The following is a 17,212-nucleotide window of genomic DNA, read 5'->3' on the forward strand; positions in this document are numbered from 1 at the left end:
TGTAATGTCGTCAGGTTCTTAGATTTCTGTTGTCAGTCCCTTGACATAAAGGGATCTTTGTACCGTAGAACTTAAGGTCCTTAGCCAGATAGATCTGGGCTGCCTACTTTCACTTCTAGCTCTAAGCCAACTTTGCATACTCTGTTCTGGAAAGGAACTGCTCTTGGCCCTAGCATACTCCACCCCCTTTCTCAACACCTAATTTATATAACCACCTTCTTCTAGACTTTAAATTTTGGCTCAATGTGAGCCTCCTCCAAGAACCAAAAGTACACGGAACTTTAAAGCTTTCTCTATACCTACAGATGGAGAGAGTGACTTGAGGGTTTTCAGGTTGCACGTGCTGTAGCAAATATCACATAAGCACTTGTAAATAAACCTGTAATCCCTTGATGTCAAGGGTTTTTGATATTTGCCAGTTCTAGTAACAGTGACACATGAAGAAGACTATTATGAAAAGAGACATCTATGATAAATGACCTCTTCTTCCCCCAAACCTCAGACAACACAGAAGAAAGTAAAAAGCTCAGATTCCCTTCACCTACCTTCAGTGCTGCCTCCCTTCCTCAGAGGTAACTGCTATTAGCAATTTAATGGATATCCATCCAAAATCATTTCAATGTGTTCACAAAATGGTTTACACGATATGGTTGTAGGAGTGCTTTCTTATACATTGTTTCACTTGATTCTCATGAAAGGGAGGTATCCAGATGTGTGAAATGAGATAGATGAAGGCAAATCTGTTCACAGTTGCACAGCTGGTCACCAACTCAAGCAGAACTCGATCCAAGGCTGTTGTATAGTCTTTCTGCTGTAACAGATGTCAACTCACAGTATGGATTGACAGAAAGGGAGAGAGCATTGGCCTCCTACAGTAAATGACTCGGTCTTATTTAAGGTGTGGCATGTATGTATATTGTTTATATTTTTATATCCCATTAGCCTATATCTTCATGTAGTTAAAGCACTGAGCAGCTGTGCTTGTTGTGAGGTGCTCAAAAGTCTCTCCATCTCTTCCTTCTTCTTCACTAAGGCTGAGGCTGATGTATTCTTTTTCCTACCAACCTTGGTGGTATACAGTGAAGGCGATGTAGAGTGAAGATGATGTGGGAGCTCTGAAAGTCCAATTATCTGGTCGTCTGGTGCATGTCTCTAGATTTAAAATTTTTCAAGTTTATAGACTTTGCTTCATAGTCCTGGGACTTAGATATGATACAGAATACCCACAAAAGTAATCCTTAATGCACAAACATTAATAAAATACCTAGGAAAAAAACGTGACTAAAAAAGTGAAAAAGGCAACTCTGAAATATTGATGGAAGAAATTGGTGCAGCCACTGTGGAAAACAGTATGCAGTTTCTTCAGAAAGTTAAAAATAAAACTAACATATGATCCAGCAATCGCACTACTGGCTATTTGCCCAAAGAATGTAAAAACACTAAAACAAAGGGATACGTGCACCTCAATGTTGTTAGTAGCATTATCTACAATAGCCCAATTATGGAAGCAGCCCAAGTGTCCACTGATAGATGAATGGATAAAGAAGAGGTAGCGTATATGTACCATGGAGTATTATTCAGCCATAAAAAGCTAAGATCTTGCCATTTGCAATGTTGTGGATGGAGCTAGAGAGTATTATGCTAAGTGAAATAAGTCAGAGAAAGACAAATACCGTATGATTTCACTCATATGTGGAATCTAAAAAACAAAACAAATTAGCAAAGGAAAAAAGAGGCAAACTAAGAAACAGTTTCTTAACTACAGAGAGCAAATTGATGGTTACCGGAGGGGAGGTGGGTGGCAGGAAGGATGGATAGGTGATGAGGATTAAGGAGTGTACTTGTGATGAGCACTGAGTGTTGTATGGAAATGCTAAATCACTATATTTACACTTGAAATTAATATAACTTTGTTAACTATACTGAAATTAAAATAAAAAAATTAATAAAAAAGTAGTCCTTTAGAAGACTTTTTAAAAATATCTACGCTTACATAAATTCAATTTAGAGAAAAGAGAAAAAATAAATCGATGGCATTCTGGTGATGACTCCCATCGAGGAATCCAAAGAGTTTTAAAGACCAGCATCATCAGCTCATTACTCTTAGTACCTTATCTGTAGATCGTGACAAGGAAAACTTCTGAGAAGAAAAGGGCTTTGGTGTACAAACATGTCAGGTAAGAGAAGCCAAGTGGAGTCCAAGCAGAAAGTGAGGCTTTACGACACATTAGCTCGAGGAAAGCAGACCAGGGTCAAGCGTGGAGCAGAACGCAGTGTTATGTTTTCAAACCATGTCTGACTTCTCTTTGACGTCACATTAAACATTTAGCCACCAAGAAACATTTGAAATCCATTGCCTGAAATCATTTCGCCTAACAGTTGTTTTTTTTAGGAAAAGGTTCTATCCAGGGAGTGAAAGCATTGTGCCCTTCCGATTACTCATCTTAGTCTAAGAAAACAGTGAAGAGAAAGTCCAACTGAATACTGAGCCCTGGAAAGACTTGGAATTCCTCTGCCCTTGAGATCGATGGTGCATGCATTGGCGACTGTAGAAGAACTTGAAGAACAATGAAACCTTAAAGGCTCAGTAATCATCAATCATATTGCAATTAATTGGACGGATTTCCAACAAGACTACTTGATGTTGTGCTTTTTTTCTTTTTTTAATGTCTGGCCCATCCATTGTTTGATAAAAGATCATAACAGAGATTTGGTTTATTTTCTAGTAGATTAATACTTTTTTTTAAACTACCAGACCAAAGACCCGTAGGGTATGAATCATCTTGGCAAATAAGTGTCCAGAACCACATTGTCCTTCAGTGTTGTTGAGATAGAGATTTGTTTCTCTCAAGTCAACGTACACTGTATTTATAAAGTACACTCCTTCAAACTAGCTTTCCAACCCTTCTTACATCCTTCCAAAAATTATTTATTGCTTTCCAATAATTCACTACTATCATTATTAATCCCACTAAGTTCTATCTGAAGGAATTTTAACTATTTAGTAAAGAAAAATTTCTACGCCTACATAAATTCAATTTATTCAAGTCTATGTGGATATAGGTGTATGTGTAACCTGAAAATTAAATTTGATAAAGAAGTTTCCTTCCTCTAAAAACTATTTCAACTCTTTGGGTGTTTCTTATCCGGTAGTTCTCAAAATTTTGTCCTTGGACAAGTAACATCACCTGGAAACATGTTAGTAATGCACATACTTGGACTCCAGGGCTGTTCGATCAGGAACATTGGGAGTGGGGCCCAGCCATGGTGTTTTAAGTCCTCTAGCTGATTCTGATGCACACCTGCTCATGCTGGAAAACTGTCTGCAAGCTGTCTCTCTAACTTCTCCTAAAACATCATCTTAGCTTGGGCTTGTAACAACCTGACACAGTCTTTTTCTTGAAATGTATGAATTTCTTTTTAAAATAAATGTTACAGGGGTGCTTGGCTGGCTCTGACAGTAGAGCATGTGACTTTCAATCTCAGAGTCATGAGTTCAAGCCTCACATTAGGCATGGAGCCTACTTAAGAAAAATAAGTAAAGGGACGCCTGGGTGGCTCAGAGATTGGGAGCCTGCCTTTGGCCCAGGGCGTCATGATCCTGGAGACCCGGGATCGAGTCCCACATCGGGCTTCCTGCATGGAGCCTGCTTCTCCCTCTGCCTGTGTGTCTCTGTCTCTGTCTCTCTCTCTGTCATAAATAAATAAAATCTTAAAAAAAAGAGAGAGAGAGAAAATAAAAATAAGTAAAAGTTACAGAACAGAGTTTTTGCTCTGTTACTGAATCTGGCTCTGGGTTTACTTGCAGTGAATATTACATTAGTCTATTCATAGGTAATTCAGGGGTTACAAACTCACACGCTTTGGGGGACAGCAAGATAGCATAGATGAGAGACAAAAGTAATGCAAAATAGAGAATAGTGACAGCTGTGTGAGTGAATGGAGCATTCACTCCTTTCTGCTCACATCCACTGAAATTCGTATTTAAAATAATACTATCTGATAAAACAGACGACATCGTAGTCGGTAAGACTTTAAAAATCTGTTTTAAGTATATTGTCAAGAAAAGACACAAATAGTGGTTTTCATTCCAATTGCTGTTGAAATTATGTATATTTAGATATATATGAACCCCAGAGTAAACAAAAGAAAATAACAGTGTATAGTACAGGGAGATTCTCTGCTCTGTGTCAGGCTTTAGGAAATCAAAGTAGAGTCTACAAGTAGGCTTAAGGACTTGTGCAGACTTTGAGATCTTTTCACAATGACTTGATTTTATTTCCTCATCTGATTTCACTTAGCATTAAGTTAAGAAATATATGCAAGAGCAAATTCAAGACAGCTGCCACTTGAAAAGAAATCAAAGCATGGAGAAGCAGAGAAACTAACATAAAATATACTTTTTTGATCTAAGATCACTACTATACAGGACTCTCAGGCTTTTGGATAAAAAGTTAATGTAAGTGAAGCAAGTGTTACTGATTTCCTTTCATCTAATGAAGTTTTGGAAAAGGAAATGACATTTCTGTTTTTCCTCCCTTCCAAGAGAAGACATTAGCTTTCTAGTTAGCATATACTTCAACTCAAAACTTGAAGAATAGGTATTTATTCCCTTTTGGCATAATGAACGTATTTGTTTTGTTGGGCTTCTGGAAACTATATGATAAAAAGGAAATAAAATTTAAATACAGCCTTTCTTTCATTGTTTTCCTCCAAACAAGATCATCTCTGTGTTTTAAAACTCATTTTATGTCCTTTAAAAAAAACACTCATGTTTATGTTCTATTGACAGTGAGATTCTTTATATCCTGGTATTCCAAATATGAAGCAGAGAAAATTCTGAAAGTTTACTAAGAAATTGGCCACTTGTAGAGTTGAAATTTGAATCACTCGTTTCTGAAGCATGTGTTCTTTCTGCTGTTCCCCCTTTCAACAAAAGCATGGGTTGTAAACTGGAACTTCCGCAGGGACAAGGTGAAGGAAAGAGTCAAGTGAAGATTATGATGATTTGGAAACAAATGCCCCATCTGAAACACAAAGCTGCTACTAAACCAGAACAGGTTTTTTTGGCAACTAAGAACTTAGGAAATTACCAGATCTTCCCATTTTTCACAAGAAGCTAAAAATATCTACTTTTTAAATGTGACATCTCTGTATTTAAAATACTGTCTATTATTATTATTTTTTTTTAAATAGCATTTGGGTCAGACACAATGCTCTATAGTTATGTCCTCAGAGCCAACATTTAATCACTCCTTTCTCTAGTGGCTACACAGATGATGGGTGCAGGATGGGGCCTTTCTCTGAAGGATTGGTCCATGATATAGAGTTCCTAGGGATATTTTTTTTCTGGATTTACTGTCTAGATGCCCACTGTCAGAGGCTCTTGCACAGAAGACCTGGCTATTAATGGAAATATAAGCTGGTGCAGTCACCATAGAAAATGGTATGGAGCTCCCTCAAAACATTAGAAATAGAACTACCATATGATCTAGCAATCCCGCTTCTGGCTATTTATCCAAAGGAAATGAAATCACTATCCCCAAGAGATATCTGCACTCCCATAGCTAGCATCACAATAGCCAAGACACAGAAGCAACCTATATATCCAAGGACAGATGAATGGATAAAGAAGACGTGGTGTACACATACACTTGAGTATTATCCAGTCCTTAAAAAGAAGGAAATCTAGCCACTCATGACAGCACGGATGAACTAAAGGACATTATGCTGAAAGAAATGTCAGACATAGGACAAATACTATATAGAACACTTGGATGAAGAATCTAAAATAAACTCATAGAAGCAGAGAGTAGGATGATATTTGCCAGGGGCCAAGGGAAGGGGGAAACAGGGAAGTATTAATTTGGTCAAAGGGCACAAAGTTTCAGTTATGCAAGATGAATAAGTCCTAGAAACACACTGTACCACACAGTTCCTATAGTTAACAAAACTTTATTGCCTACTTAAAAATTTGCTAAGAGGGTACATCTTATGTTAAATGTTTTTATCACTCAGTAGTGATAATAAAGAGGACAAAAGAAGCGATGGATGTGTTTACGGCATAGATTGTGGCAAAGGTTTTATGGGTGTACGCTTATCACCAAACTCATCAAATTGTGTATGTTAAATATGTGCAGTTTTTTGGACGTCAACCATACCTCAATAAAGCCGTTTAAAAATCATTGGAATTGAGTTATAATTATTAGTAGTAAGCAGCTGATAAAAATCCTAGAATTATTAACTTAAATTACATGAAGTTGAAATGTTTGCTTATTTGACCTAGAAAAACGGCCATTTAATATGGTAACATATTATAAATTTTGAAAATAATTCTTAAACTTAAATAATAAAGTTTTATTTAATATATATACATTGACTTGAACAGAAAAAAAAATTATATGAAAGCTTCTAGGGATGCTGACACCATTTGAAGATCGATCCATACTCTAGAGATCTGAATACGTCATGTAGAATTCCATTTAACAGCAATTTATTGTGCCTCTACCATGTGCCAGATATTGTTCTAGGTACTTGGGATGCATCAGTGGATAAAATGTCTTTTTTTACTTTAAGATTCCTGCTGTCATGGAGGACAACTTATATTGTGATAGGGAGAAACAAACTGTTTGGATTTTATGGGTTTTTCTACTAGTATCTTTTTTTTCTGCTCCAGAATCCAATCCAAGAAACCACATGGAAACCAGCTGTCATGTCTCCTTGGTCTTCTCCGATCTGTGCTTTGTCTTTCATGACCTTGCCACTTTTGAGGAAGAGTGGTTGGGTAATTTTGTAGATTCTGTCTCAATTTGAGTTCATCTCTTTTCCGGAAACTGTGCTAAGAGTGTAGGTTTGGGGGACGACCAACACAGAGATGATGGCCTTTCTTGTTTTATCCCACCAGGGTACGTGATCTCAGAATGATTTATTACCCGTGATGTGACTGTGATCACTTGGGCGAGGGGAATATCTTCCAGGTTTCTTCTATCCCCTAGAAGTGAGACACTAGGTCCAGCCTACACTCCAGGGGTGGGAATTAAGCTTCCCCTCCTAGAAGGAGAAATATAAAATCACTATAGTCATTGATATATTTGGGGGGAGATACTTTGAGGCTATGCACATATTCTTTTTTTTTTTTTTTTAAGTTTAGCATTAATCATTGGATCTCGCCTGCAGATATTACTGCTGTGGAGTTCTGATGGTGATTTTCTGTTTCCCTCATTCCTTCCACATTCATTAATTGCAATTATTGTGAGGAGGATTTGTCTCTTCTCACCAATGTGTTTATATTTTATTATTTATCTATATTACCACGGATTATTTCTCCTTTGAGTTATAGTCCAATACTACTATTATTTTCTTGCTCAAATTGCTCCAACATTGGCCATTGGGAAGTCTTTCAGTTTTGTTCCTCTTTGAAGTATCCCCATTTTCTACAGAGCTTCCTTACTTTCTGGGTGCTATAAATTGCTCCAAACTTATCTTGCATTTTCTCTATCCCAGCCCTACAATCAGTCATTTCTCCAAGGAGCCCTGGTACCCTATGCTGGAGAATGATATTTAGAAACCAGGCTCTGGGCACTTGATGGACTCATTATTCCCGGAATGCCATTGCTCTTGACCCTCCTTGCAGATAGAGTTAGGAAATAGATATATATTACTAACCTAAGTTTCCTGTGCTGCTGTAACAAATTACTGCAAACTCAGTGACTTGAACAACACCATTTCATCCTATACTTCTGGAGGTCAAAGTCTAAAATTGATTTCAGTAGGCTAAAATCAAGACGTCGGCAGGCTCATGTTACTTCTGGAGGCAACAGGAGAGACCTTGTTCCCTCACCTTTTCCATCTTCTAACCCATCACCTTTCCATCTTCCAACAGGAGAGACCTTGTTCCCTCACCTTTTCCATCTTCTAAACCCATCTGCAGGAATGGGTTTCCTGCATTCCTTGGCTCATGGCCCTTTCTTCCATCTTCGAAGTCAGCATCATAGCATCTTCAAATCCACATTGCATCATTGTGACACTCTACTTTTGTTGTCACATCTCCTCTGACTCTTGTAAGGACTGTTGTGACTACACTGGACCCATCCAGGTAATCCAAAGTTACTCCCCCATCTCAGGATTCCAAATGTAATCACATCTGCGAATTCCCTTTTGCCATGGAAGGTAGCACAGTCACAGGTTCCAAGGATTAGGATGCGGATATCTTTGCAGAGGGGTCGTTCTTCTACCTACCACCTCATATACGAACAGGACTAGATGTATGTATGTATTTACCTGTCTGTACATATACAAAAATAAACATAAGTTCATACTGATGAACTGGATCTATTTTGATAATAGCAACAACTTGATTTCCAGTTAGGTTGATGTGAGGTATGAAAGAAAGAGAGGAGGGAGTCCAGGGTGACTTACTTAAGCTTTTGACCTGAGCAACAGGAAGAACAAAGCTGCTATCAACCAAGAAAAGAAAGGCTATGGGCAGAGCAGCTTTCGCAGGAAAGATCAAAAGTTTAGTTTTGGGAAGGATGTATTTTAGATTTTATTAAAAATGCAAGTGGAGCAGTTTGGATATAAGAGTTTAGAATTTTGGAGGAAGGTTTGAGCTGGAGAAAAAAATTTTGGAGCCATCAGGATATCGACTGCATTTCATGCATGGATGAGATCACCAAAGAAGTGAGTGTAGATAGAGAGAAGGCCCGAGGACTGAGCCTTGGCATTTCCCAACAGTAGGAGATTGTGGGGAAGGTAAAATAAAAGAGAGGGTAAGTTTAAAAAGGTAGATTTTAGCTGCCTTGGTAATAGGATAAACCAGAATAGTTCTGGCTTGGAAAGATTGTTTTATGATGGATATGTAATTTTAAAATACCGGTAGGAAGGATACTGGGTATTAAAAAAATATAGGGATAGCATCTTAAAATTGTTAGATCCAATAACATATTTTTCTCAATCTCAACAGAGATCAGTACTTCTATACTTGCCTCTTGTAGGAGAAAATTGAGTGAAAACGTCTCCCCAGACTTGTATTCATCATTTAGCCAGATAGCCAACCTCCTGGTTCTGCTGAGCTTCATCCTAATCCATTAGAACCGAAAGCATGAGTTATTGCTGAAGCACTAGACTTCGACCTGGCCTTAGCGTCACACATCATCTCGCTCTTTTGTTCGACTTTCTGGGTTGCAAGGAGCCTTAGAAAAACTAAGATACAAGGCAGCCAGTTCTTCAATTTACTAGACCTATAAAGCAATCAACGTTGATTTCGGCTATTGTATGAGGCAGATAGTTAGGGAGAAATCACTCTTCAAAGACAATTGCTTCAAGTTCTATAAATTCTTTGAAACTCAGCACATTTTCTGCACAACTGTAGAGATCTTAGTCCTTATTAACAATCTTATTATCCTCGGATTCTCACAGCGCCAATTATGCGTATGGAAACATACGAAAAAAGTATTAAGGGCAAGATTACAACAAATAATCCTTTCCACTCCAGACTAAAAATATCCATTCCAGGGTGGAGATCAGCAAAGTCAAAAGAATTGCTGATTACAAAATGAGTCATAACATCGGTCCATTGATTGGAGATGTGGATGCAATTGCCTCTTAAACTACTGCCGGATTGCAATCTAGCAGTACTCGATTATGACAATTGGGTGAGTTTACGTGAGTTTCTGTTTAGTTTAGCAGCTATTTCCAGAGGTACGGACTATGGGGAATCCACATAAATACAGATTGCAGCAGAGGAAGCTACGGTGGACTCTTGCAGGTAAGGCTCCTAAAATTACTAATTCAGATGCTGTTTGGCGGGTATATTTCAAGGCCAAGGCGATGTCAAATGCCTTCCAGGCCTTGGTGAGATGGGGCACGTGCCTGCGTGTGCATGTGTGTGCCTGCGTGTGCACGTAGTGTTTGCCTCTGTGTGTGAAACATGCTCATCCTAAGGGAACTCAGATGATTCCTTAATGTTGGCTGGTGTAGACGTGATTCGACCAGAGATTATTCCACCACGAGGGATGAAATGAGTGGCATCAGCGCACCTAACAGAGGTGCCACGCTCGGCAAAAGTGAATGCCGCCTTTCCAGGTCTCCAGGTCTTTTGGCCTTGAGCCAGAAGATTATATAAATACTTAAGATCATAAGGCTTTCTGTACCGCCTGACAGCGTAATAGTTCCAATTCACATCAGTGACATGACAAGGCTACAGGGATGGATGAGTAGGGTTTAAAATAAGATGAAGCTTTTATAAAGCTCTGTAAGGTATTAAGCTGCCTTTCCTTTCATTTAAAGACAGATTTGGGATCCCTGGGTGGCTCAGCAGTTTAGCGTCTGCCTTCGGCCCAGGGCCTGATCCTGGAGTCCCGGGATCGAGTCCCACGTCGGGCTCCCCGCATGGAGCCTGCTTCTCCCTCTGCCTGGGTCTCTGCCTCTCTCTCTCTCTCTGTCTCTTGTGAATAAATAAATAAAATATTTAAAAAAACAGATAAGACAAAGATTCGTGGCTTAAGCGACACGTACTCTTAACGAGCCATTAAAGGTCCACAGACATAGCTTTGCTGTGTGGGACACCAACTCTTTGTTTCATACCAAAAAATGCCTGTAAGTAAGTGCTGAAAACAGTTCTCTTCAAGGCAGTCCTTATACGTGCAATGCTATGGCTATCAGCCTCTGGAAAAAGTAGGCCGATGCTGTATTAGTTTGCAAATGTCTGAAAATGCAGAGGCCATGGTTGGTTCTGTGCCCTGCAGCACATCTGCCCAGAGGTAACCGGGGGATTTCATTGCTACTTTGAGGAGCTGGTTGAGGGAGTGAAACTGTGGGAGTTTTATTTAAGCACCTATTTTTATTTGTTGTCTATATTTCTAGCTTGAATCAACTAGAATAAAACACTGAACTAGTAGACAAAATAGAATAATTACAGGTCCAAATGAGGCTCTTATACAGAACTCCCATAATTTAGTTTCATGGATGTTAGTAATTGTTGCATGGCAAAAAAAAAGAAAAAAAAAAAAAAGGCTTCATGGTCAAATAAGTTTGGGAAAAGCTGAGCTTAGTAAAGTAGAATAGATTTCTTTACTGAAAGACTATGATATTTTATATGATAATGTACATTTTGAATCTCTAAGAAAGGGATGTATAACATATACCTATCTTTATCTACATACATAGATTTTTATAGATATGTGTGTGTTTTTAGACATATATTTATATCAATATATACATGCAAATAAATATACACAATACACACAAATAGATAAATTTTATATATAGTTTATATTATATAAAATCTATATATTTATGTATGTATATATGTGTGTATATATATACTTTATATATATATAAACTGTAGAGATATTAGTCCTTATTATCAATCTTATGGCGCTTGAATTCTCATAGCGCCAATTATGCGTATGGAAACATACGATAAAAGTATTAAGGGCAAGATTACAACAAATGATCCTTTTTAAAAAATAGCACCTGAAGAAAGCTGTGCACCCCACATCTGGCACTAAGTCATCAGCTGGCTGTGTGATTTTATTTGAGTCACTCAGCCTCTCTGGACCTTATTTTCTTCCTCTTTAGATTAAGAGAGTGAACGAGATGACCTTTCAGGTCTTTGGAAGCTCTAAGAGCTACGCCTCCGTTTTGGGGAAAGCTATCATTAACCGTGTCGATGTCAACCACAAAATCTATACTCAACATCATCAGCTTTTCTTGATGGTACATCATGGAGCCATGTATTTTTCTAAACCCTTCATTTAGCTGTGAATCAGCATTTTAAAATAACAGATGCTTACTAAGCTGACTTCTTCCACTCCTTGGCTCAAAACAATTGGTATGTGTGAACTGGCATTTCCTACTTCTTATTTCCAGCGTTTGGGGGAGGCCTGTGTCAAGAACCCCACTTTGTTTTCAGCTGCCCGGCAAAGCAGCCCTCTTCTAATATTGGAGCACCAGAGGGTGGGGGGGGGGGGGCTATCCTCGATTATCTGGAAGTCAGTTCTCTGAGGTCATCTGGAGCACTCAGTACCCAGAGCCATTTCCCAAAGTAGACGGACATCCTTGGTGGGTGTCTCCAAATTACCTTCCCAGGAATATCTGCTTCTAGGGCACAGACCACACAGTGTCATCTCTTCTGGGGCCCCAGGACAGCTTGGCACTGGATTCAGGTAGGTTTGGGCGGTGTGGACCAGTGGCTCCCATGACAACGGGAAGCTCCCCGTTTGGATGCAGACAGAGCCATGGGGTCTCTCCTTCAAGCAGGAGCCTGTGTCAAGGGCCCACACAGCAGTTAAAGGTTCTGCAGGAACTGCCTAGTGTTGCGGACCCGCTTCTGCTGACCGTCTAGACCTGAAGACGAGCAGAACCAGAGGAGGTAGGCCCGGTTCCCAAGGCCTATTAAATATTTTATTTGATTTATTTGGTTTTATTATTTTTTCTTCCTAAGAAGAGGTTTTTATTGCCCTTGGTCCATAGTGGACCCTGCACATTATCTCTTGGTCCCAGGGCTCCAGGATGGGGGCCAGTCCCGGGGAGGCCTCCGGGTGGGGACCTGAGCAGGACTTGGCCACCAAGGGGACAGGACAGGCAGGTGGGGGTGGGCAGCTGCCTCACCCGCTCAGAACTCTCTTGCCTGCCTGGGCCTCAGTTTCTCCACGACCCCTGGGGGGGGCCCCAGGTGGCAGCCTGAGGGAGCCAGGACATCGCCTTCCTCACCCGACCTCGGACACTTGGGACTGCGGCCGGCGTCTCCCAGGGGACCCCTCCTTCCTCCCCAGCATCCCCTTCCACCCCCCCCCCCCCCCACTGCCTTGAAAACCAATTTTTTTTTTCATTCAAACTGCCTGAAACGTGTGTGGGTACAGAAAGCCCACCTGGTCGGCAGGGAGAAGGGTGGAGGAGGGGAGGCAGCGGAAACTATTCAGGGCTGCCCCCCCCCCCACCCCGCCCCGGGTCCTCCCCCCACCCCGGCCCTGGATCCTTCCCTCGCCCTGCCCCACCCCTCTCCTTCCCGGGCCACCCCGCCCCAGGTCTTAACCCCTCTCCCCACCCCTTGCCCTGGGTCCTCCACCCACCCCTCCCCCCCGCCCCAGATCCTTTTCCCACCCCTCTCACCCCCACCCCACCCTGGGTCATTCCCCCTCCCCTCCCCGCCATGGCCCGGGTCCTTCCCCCTCCCCTCCCCACCCCCAGTGCCCTGGATCCTTCACCCACAGCTCTCACCCCCACCCTACCCTCTTGCCCCAGGTCCTTACCCCCGTCCCCCACCCCCCACCGGGCCCTCGCCCCCCCCCACCCCCCCCCCCCCCCCCGTGCCCCTGGTCCTTCCTCCACCGCTCTCACCCCCTCCCCACCCCAGGTCTTTCCCCCTTCCTCCCCCCCCCCCCCCCCCCCCCCCCCCGTGCCCCGGGTCCTTCCTCCACCCCTCTCACCCCCACCCCACCCCGGGTCATTCCCCCTGCCCCACTCCCACCCTGGGTCATTCCCCCTCCCCTCCCTGCCATGGCCCGGGTCCTTCCCCCTCCCCTCCCCATCCCCAGTGCCCCGGGTCCTTCCCCCACCCCTCTCACCCCCACCCCTACCCCGACCCCCTTGCCCCAGGTCCTTCCCCCGCCCCCCCACCCCAGGTCCTTCCCCCACCCCCACCACATCCCCACCCCACCCCCTTGCCCTGGGTCCTTTCCCCTCCCCCACCAGCCCCGGGCCTTTCCCCCACCCCTCTCACCCCCACCCCACCCCGGGCCCTTCCCCCTCCTCCCCCCCCCCCCCGTGCCCCCTCCCACGGCCCTAACAGGAGCCCTTGGGGACCCGCCTGGGGCTCACGGCTGGCTGGGGGGGCTCCTAGATCCCTTTAAAAGGGGGCATTTTTGCAGCAAGCGGTGCGACTCCTCAGGCCCGAGCGCCTGCCCCAGGACAGAGCCCGCCTCCCCGGCGGTTGGAGCTCAGCGTGCGGAGCCTCTGCGTCTGCGCGGGGCGGGGCGCGTGCTGCGGGATGGAGAGCAGGTGGCGGCGGTTCAGGGCTCCCGGGCAGCGAGGGCCCCTGGAGCTCCGGGTTTAGGGGCTTTACGAGCTCTTTTGAGGAACCATCTTAAGCGGTGGGGGGGCAAGTCCTTCCAATCAGAGCTGGGCGGGATGATCCCCAGGGCTCTGGGTGCAGGCCCAGTCGGGGCTGTGGTCCGGTACCTGCCCACCTCAGCTCAAGGTCCACGGCTGATGTTCTTTTCTGCTGACATCTGGGAGCTTAGGTCCTACCCGCCGCTTGCCCGTGATGCTGGCACATGCTCTGTGGTCATTTGCCTTGTTTCAGGGCGTCTGGCGGGAGTCATTTCTGCAGAGGCTACAGAGCAGCAAGCTTAGGCTGTCCTGACTCCGCGTGTTCTTGTTGGGGACCCCGGCCCTGACCACCTACCTGTGCAACTCAGTCCCAACCATGAGCCGTAGGTGCCCAGAGCTGACCCGAACCAGACCCAGGCCTTATCCCAACTGGGCGCCCACAGGCCGACTTCAAGTTGGGTTCGTTCACCTCCTACACCCTTGGGTCATCTTGCTTGTTGTGCGTTTGTCTTCTGTCCTGCTCTGTGCGCAGTGTCAGGAGCCAAGTTTAGTCACAGGGTGAGATGTCATGGATCTGGAATCCTGAACCTGCCTTATAATGGTGATTAACTTCATTTTGTGACCAGATACAGCTGACAACGTGCAAAGACACAACTTGTGCAAAGACACAACTTGTGTGTGCACCTTCACAGCGACAGCTCCCTTCTGGGGGCAGAAATGTGTGTTTTGTCGTTCTTCCATCAGTGCAGCCACCAGATGGCATTCTTTTTGTACGTTTCCCCCTTTTGCTTCCCCATTTCCTGGGACGGGAGTATCTTTGAGGTACTCTCCGGTCTTCACAGTTTCTGGAAACAACGAATCTAGATGAAACAGATGGATATTTCCTTGCCAATATCAAGTAAAATGGATGAGCTGTTTTAGTTGGGGGAACATTTATCCACAAAGCATAATGTTTTCATTTATTTACAGAAATTTCCTCAAAAACAAAGCTCAGAAGACTCTCGCAGTAAAAACCTCAGCTTCTCGAAGAAGAAAGAATAGGCAAGAGTTGAAAACGATTCTCCAAACTATTGTGTGTCTGGGGAAGCTTCACATTTTCAAGGAAACTGGCATGAATAAAACAATGGTATTGATTCACCTCTTTTGGAAAAACATGCGTATATTTAGGATTTGAAGAGTGCCAGTTTGTGGGAGACCAAGGAGCATGGATGTTTAGCAGATGACTGTGATATTGATCCAAACATTCTGCTTCCTTCAAAGTGAGAGCCAAGAATATGGTCTAGTTTACAACTTCTGGTCCTTTTTAAAAAACTATTCACCCCCACCCATCCCCAAGGAGCACAACAATACGTATAATCAAAAGAAAAAATATTTCTTCTTCTGTTCTTTGTTGGGCCAAGCCATGATGATGAGAAGAGAATTGCCAGTGGTATTCTTACAAAAAGAAAATTATGTTAATAAAATGCTTTCTTCCAGCATTGCCCGCACACTGATTAAATTGCCTGGGCCAATTTGTGGGGTAATCATGACTTTCTAGGGTTCTCAGAATAGCCCACGAATGTTCCCTTTTGTCCCAGAACAGTATCCTAATCTGCTGGCAGGCTGGCTTGCGATTTCATCAAGAAGGCATGCCTGGCTTTTTTTATAGGATTGACCACAACGATTCCCTTCCTGGGAGTAATGACCCCCAAATGCGTGCTGAACTGAATGGCGGGGCGTTTCTCGGAACCAATCCATCATTCTTTGTCCCTATATCATGTTCAGTCATCTGTGGTCTCCTGGTTTACTCCTCTCCCTGGATCTCCCCTGATTTGTCTGAGAGACGGCCATCCCGCCATCCGGGGTCTTCTGACCCGAGTGGAATGGAAGGAGTAGGTTTGTATGGAAGGAAACAAGCTGCAAGAGAGCCCGGGGGCAAAGCGGATTTGGGGCAAAGCTGTTTAGCTGAATGCGGGAAGAGGAGGAGGACAGCAGAAGGGGTTTTTAAAATTCTTTTCTAGAATTTCCTGCTGCCACTTCCTCCAACTTGCAAGAAACACACACACACACACACACACACACACACACACACACCAAACCCACTCCATTGCTTGCTCTCTTTTTGCCTCTCGGTGCTCTCTCCTGAATCTTCTTTTTTATCCTCTACGATCAATCCTTTTTAAGGTTTTATTGTTTTCCCTGTGACACCTACTGAGGACAACAGCAGTCGGTCAGAATTCTTCCCCTCAGTGTTATCTGCATCTTCTGCAGAACTAAATATCGGAAGTCTTAAGAACTCTGCAGAAGCCGAGGAAAAGGAGGTTAGTAGAATTATCAGTATCGGTGTCAGGGTTTGTGATGAGAGGCCCAGACTGGGTTAATAGGTCACTATTAAAAGTAAATCATTGTATACTGAAGTGACCATCAAACAAACTTGCTGCGACAAATTTTATCTCGCATTTTCTATCAATATTGCTTTTTGACCTGGAAATAGTAGGCGAATAATTTTATTAGGCAATGACCTAAATAGAAATGTCCACTTTCCTATCCTCTAATACTATATACATGCAAATACTTTCCTTTTTTAAAGATTTTATTTATTTATTCACAAGAGACACACACACACACACACACACACACACACAGAGGCAGAGACACAGGCAGAGGGAGAAGCAGGCTCCATGCAGGGAGCCCGATGTGGGACTCGATCCCAGGACCTCCGGGATCATGACCTGAGCCGAAGGCAGGCGCTCAACTGCTGAGCCACCCAGGCGCCCCACCACTGAGCCACCCAGGCGCCCCGTGGGGATGCTTTTTGCTTTGAAAATTCCTTTGGTGAATATCAGACTGCCTTCAAAATCAGCATCTTATTTTGGGGGCATTTAAAGATTTTATTTATTTGAGAGAGAAAGAGAGAGCACGTGGGGAGGGGGAGAGGGAGAAGGACAAGCAGACCCCCAGCTGAGCAGGGACTCGATCAGGGCTCGATCCCAGGACCCTGAGATGGTGACCTGGGCCTAAGGCTTCACCGACTGAGCCACGTGGGCACCACTGAGGGCATTTAGCTGAGGGGTGTGAAGAGTCCAAATCCGCGGTATTGAGAGACCAGTTGTGACTTTTCGGACTCTTAATTGCCTTCTAAGAACCATGACTTAGATGGTCTTAGATGGCTCAGACCTTT

Source organism: Canis aureus, chromosome 22 (genome assembly GCF_053574225.1).
Source record: "Canis aureus isolate CA01 chromosome 22, VMU_Caureus_v.1.0, whole genome shotgun sequence".
NCBI lineage: Eukaryota > Metazoa > Chordata > Mammalia > Carnivora > Canidae > Canis > Canis aureus.